Below are 5,574 nucleotides of genomic sequence, written 5' to 3'. Positions count from 1 at the left end.
TTGAAATAATGTTCCTTGTGGCTATTAGTATTCCACTTGTGTTACACTTTAACTAAATGTTCTGTAATAATTTGTTAGAAGTAATGCTACAATGAACATTCTTGCATTTTATGTTTCTTTAAAGGTACTCTTGTGAGATACTCCTAGGAGGGATGTTACTAAAATGCAAGAATATTCTCTCAGACTTAAAAAATTTGCCCAAATTCTTTCCCAAAAAGGTTGCATAGATGTTAAGCCCACAAGCCGTGCTTGTGTTTCCATCTCATCATGAGACTCAGTTCGCCTGCTGTTTTCATTGCCACTTGTGTTTCTTTAAAGCAGTGGTTCTCAACCTTCCTAATGCCGCGACCCCTTAATACAGTTCCTCATGTTGTGGTGACGCCCAATTTCATTGTTATAAATTGAACATAAAGCATAGTGATGAATCACAAAAACAATATGTAATTATATATGTGTTTTCCGATGGTCTTAGGTGACCCCTGTGAAAGGGTCGTTCGACCCCCAAAAGGGTCGCGACCCACAGGTTGAGAACCGCTGCTTTAAAGTATTGCGGGTTCAGGTCCTTGTCTGTGCTTAAAGGGATTGTCTTATTTACCTGTAAAAGCTTTTCATATATTAAAGATATTCCTTGCCAAACATGCTACAAACATTTTCTCCAACTTGTCCTTTAATTTTTTTCCTTGATGCTATTTTTTAAAATAGTTTTCTTGTTTTTAAGCTTAAAAACTTTCTCCTTGTATTTTGTTCTAGTCATGTTATATCTGTAATTTTTTTTTAAAAAAATTTACCTTTCTAGTAACTGGTAGTTATTTGTCAATGCACTGGTTGTGAAATAAAGTGGGTTGCAACCACCATTTTTCAAAGTAGAGAGGTAATTAATATGGAAAATACTAGTGCATTGCATGTAGTTAAGGGTAATTGCTTTAGAGGGGTTTATATACGCGAGGGTACAATGTAAAAGGTGTTCTGTGGGTAAGACATTTGAAAGCTGCTGCTCTAATGCACATGGAATTCTGTGTGTCAGTGCGTCAGTGAGGTGAGGCTCTCGGGGTGCTTTCTCTCCCCCCACCCCCGTACCAGTTTTCTGCACACGGTTGAATACTGCTTGTTGTGGACTGAATTTGTATTCTCCCCAAATTCATTTGTCAAAACCCTAATCCCCAACGTAATGGTGTTTGAAGTGGGGGCCTTCGGGAGCCCTCCTGGTAGGATTATGGTCATTATAAGAAGAGGTGAGAGGGCTTGCTTCCTCTGCTCTCTGCAGACGGAGGGGCATCGAGAAGATGGCCATCTGCAAACTCAGCAGGTTCTCCCGGGGACCAGCTCTGCGGGCACCTTGATCTGGACTCTCAGCTTTGCGAACGAGGAAGAAGTGCCTGTTGTCTGAGCCACCCAGTGTGGGAACTGGTTACAGCAAACGGGTATAACGGAGTTACTGCCCTGGGGGCTTGCTTTGTCATACGGCAGGTGTGTTTCAGCTTTTCATCCCAGTCCACTGATCTCTTCTTGTGCCAGTACGTTAGTTTGAACTATTGTAGCTTTATAATTCATTTTTTATTGTTGGTAACTTTATATCTCTTTGACATATTTTCCTAAACATATCTTTGCCTTTTTAATTGTCCATATTATTAAGTAAAGGTTCTTTGGTTGTAAGAAACAAAAACTTAACTAGAGGCAGCATAAGCAAAAATAAATGTATTGTAATTTCAAAGAATCTCAGTACAGAAGGGAACAGCTGGGCCTCAGGAAGGATTTCGAGTAGGTGGGGGAAAACCATAGGACCTTGGTACAGTCCCTTAGCTATTGTCCTGCTGCCCCGTAGTCCTCCCTGTCTTTTGCTGCCTTCCAGTCCTACAATCCAGCCACCTGCTGATTTTCAGGGAAGGTGGATATTCTCTGCCTCTCTGGTCCACTCTCCTCCCTTCTCCATCTGCTCTATGCACTGGAAGGCTGAGTTTCACACACTGCGCCAGCCCGGCTCCTTTGCCCGGCTTCTGGTGGGATCAGCCAGTGCGAGGTCCTGGAAGGACTTGATGGGTGGGAGGGGAGGAAGTCAGGGTATTTACTGCCCTGGTGAGCTCCGCTGTCCCCACTTGTGCCTTGACCCCAGCAGGAGCCCAGTAACAATCCCCTTTGCTCTTTTGTGGCTCTAGTTTAAAGGTTGCTGTCCATTCTCGTCTGCCCCAGAAGGCCTCGCCCTCCCCACGCCTTAAGAAGGCTATGGAGCCCACAGCTGCCTTGTCTGAGTGTGTGCTGCTACCTGCAGGAGCCGGAGCCATTCCCGCTGCCCATCCTGGGAGACGGCGGCTGCATCTTGGTCCAGGTGCCCACCACGTCCCACCACCCATGCTTGGGGCGGCGCCACACCACACTGGTGACTTAGTTTGCCCCTGCGAAGAGTCTGCCTTCCTGCCAGAACCCAGGTTCGTGGTGAGCTGAGCGGGTGTCAACCTCACAGCTTAAGCATTTGAAAAATACCTCTATTTTTTTAAGTGTGGTAAAATATGCATAATACAAATTTACCATTTTAACCATTTTTTAAGTTTTCGGTTCAGTGGCATTAAGTATATTTACATTGTTGTGCCACCATCACCACCATCTCCATAACCTTTTCATCCTCTCGAATTGAAACTGTCCCCATTAAATACTAACTCCCCACTGCCCGCTCCCCCAGCCCCTGACAACCACTTTTCTCCTTTCTATGAATTTGGTTAGACACCGCATTAAGAAATAAATTAGAATTAGACAAGTAAACACAGAAATGCATTCTTGTAAGAAAGGATGAGAACATGACATTGGCCCGGGCCTTGTAGGAAGCAACAAGGATACAGTTAAGCTGCTGACAGATGCTTAACAGGTGCATCTAGAAACTAGCAACTCAGCTTAGAGCTGAGGTCCTTGAAGACTGTCTAGTTTTGAGATACTAAAGTGAGTTTTGATGAACGTAGAGGCTACATACAGCCCATTTTTCTCAGGTGTCCCCAAATCCTTTCTCCCTCGCCAGACATCCTGCGTGTGGAGTTCAGATTGCACGCCGGGGTTGCTCACTGCGCTTGCTCTGATTGGCTGAATTGGGTGGCTGCCCGGAGTTTTTCTCGCCTGCTCACCACCCCTAGCCAGATCGCCCTGTTACTTTTTGGGTTAGAAGGACAGTGTCAATATAAAAAACAACCACTAGGTGCCAGCCTTGCTTTGTGCAAATTTCTTCTGATCCTGGACCAGGCATCTGGAGGAAAGCTGCTAGTTGTGACCGCTTCCTGTGTAACACATGCTGGATTGACTGCTCCCTTATTGTGGTTTAACTCGTGCCCCTATCCCTCTATGTTCTGTAGCTGGACTGTTATATGTCAGTACTATCCAACAGACCATTCTGTGAGGACGAAAATCTTCGCTGATGCCCAGTATGGTAGTCACTAGCCACGTGTGGGCATTGAGCCCTTAAAATGTAGCCAGTGTGGCTGAGTAAACAAATTTTAAATTATATTTTCATTCATTAATTTACGTTAAATGTGGCTATGGTATGGAGCAGCACAGATCTTAAGGCTTGATTAGATTGAGGTGTAATAGTTTTGACATGAGATCTTGTCATGATGTATATACTTCATATTGTAACACACCAGGAGGTGAGATAATGAAACATTGTCTCATTGTTAGTGATGCTGGTAAAAAAAAAAAAAAAAAGCCTTTATTGGGTATAATTTACAATTAATAAAAGCATACATTTGATATGTACAGCTCAATGGGTTCCAACAAATGTTTACGCCTGTATAACCATGATATAATCCAGTTACAGGAAATTTCCATCACCCCAAAAGGTTCCCCGTGCATCTTCCCAGGAAATCCCCAATATTCCCAATATCCCTCTTCCCACAGTCTGTGGCAACCACTGATATGCTTTCTGTCACTATAGAATATATGTCTTTCCAAGAGCTTCATATAAATACAATCATATACATACACTCTTTTGATTCTGAGTTTCCATGAAGGCTACTCAACATGCTGTTTTTGAGATTTGGTGCTATTGTTGCATGTATCTACAGTTTATTTTGTTGTTGTTGTTGTTGTTGTTGCCAAGTGGTATTCCATTGTATGGATATGCTACAACTTATTTATTCCCCTGTTGATGGAGATTTGGGTTGTTTCCAGCTAACCCTTTCCTCTAAGCACTGCTTTAGCTGCACCCTGCAAATTTTATAGGCTGTGTTTTTGTTTTCATTCAGTACAAAACATTCCCCATTTTTCTTTTGTGTGTTCTCCTTCGACGCATGGATTATTTAGAAGCATGATTTTTAATTTCCAAATATTTGGGGATTTCCCGAAGAGCTTTCTGTTAATAATTTCTAATTTAATTCTGTTGTGGTAAGAGAACATCCTCTGTATATAATTCATTATATTTACCGAGACTTTTTTTATGACCCGGTATATGATATATCTTGGTGAATGTTTCTCATGCCTCCCCTCCCCTCCCATTCCCTGTGCCCTTTATAGCGGGTTGATTCTGGGATGTGGGGGAAATGGGCCATGCAGTCCCCCGCATAGGTGGGTCCTATGTTTCACTCCAGCTACATTCTGGAATCATGCCGTTGGCCAGACCTATCCCAGGACCAGGGCCTCCAGCCCAGCCCTTCCCCACTTCTGTTTTGTGAAACAAATGTAAACGCAAAAAAACATGCACCTGTCAGAGTTTCTCCATCACTCAGCTCCCGAGCACAGCCTGTGCTCTCTGTACTTCTAGCATCTGGCACAGAGTGGCACAGGCAGTTTCGGGAAATGCTTTATGTTCGACACCCAGCAGGGACAGGATGTGAGTGAGGGGAGCAAGCAGAGACACTGCCGAGGGACAGGGCAGGCAGGGTTGGAGGGGCTTGTCGGCCGAGGTGCTGAGTGTGACCTTTACCCCGAAGACACCGGGAGCCGCTGGCTGGGCAGTGACCATCGGGTCTCAATTTTAGAAGCTCCGACTCTGGGGCTGTGATGCGAGGGAGGGTTTGGGGGGCGATGCACATGCGCCCTCTGCCAGGTGGAGCTGAGGGACATCAAGGCCGACCTTATCCTGTCCCCACCTGAACTTGGACAGGGGTAACCTCCCGGGCCTCAGTGTTCCCACCTGTAAACGCAGGTATCTTCATACCTAGCTCTCAGGGGGGCGACACAAAGCTCAGGGAGTCTCTTGCTGCCCCTCGCCGCCGCCAGGCCTCCTGGTTGGAGGAAGCACCTCCTTGCTGGGCCTCCGGTGGAGCCTTCATTAGTTCCCTGCAGCCAGCCAGCCGGCCAGCTTGCGGCCCAGGGGCCTGGAGTGGAGCGCCTCCTGGTGGAGCCCCGTGAGCCTGTGGTTCTGGCTCCAGGCTGGCCCCTCCTGGAGCTTGGTTAATGAAAGCTGCTCCTTCCCGGGCGGCCTGCCCTGGGTGGTATCGCAGAGAAGAGGAGAGAACCCAGGAAGTACTGGGAAGGCCGGGAGCGGGTTAGGTCAGCGAGTGTCGGCCCGGCCTCCTGGATGTGTGGCTAGCCTTCCGCCAGCTCTCCCTGCTCTGTATTTCTTACGCCTGCCAATTCCTCTGCAAAGAACACGGGGCA

The 5,574-nt window shown here is 46.3% G+C and overlaps 1 protein-coding gene across 1 annotated transcript in view; it reads left to right on the top strand.

The window, feature by feature from the left end:
- Positions 1-1,391: 1,391 nt before the first annotated feature.
- Positions 1,392-5,574, top strand: part of FAM179A (family with sequence similarity 179, member A) — a gene marked incomplete at its 3' end in the record, with an annotated part of 41,379 nt that continues 37,196 nt past the window's right edge. Inside the window, exons 1-2 of the mRNA XM_014546608.1 lie at positions 1,392-1,467; positions 2,267-2,423. The remainder of the gene's footprint in view (positions 1,468-2,266; positions 2,424-5,574) is intronic.

This window comes from Myotis brandtii, unplaced genomic scaffold (assembly GCF_000412655.1).
Source record: "Myotis brandtii unplaced genomic scaffold, ASM41265v1 scaffold454, whole genome shotgun sequence".
Lineage (NCBI taxonomy): Eukaryota > Metazoa > Chordata > Mammalia > Chiroptera > Vespertilionidae > Myotis > Myotis brandtii.
This window is presented reverse-complemented; position numbering and strand designations above follow the sequence as displayed.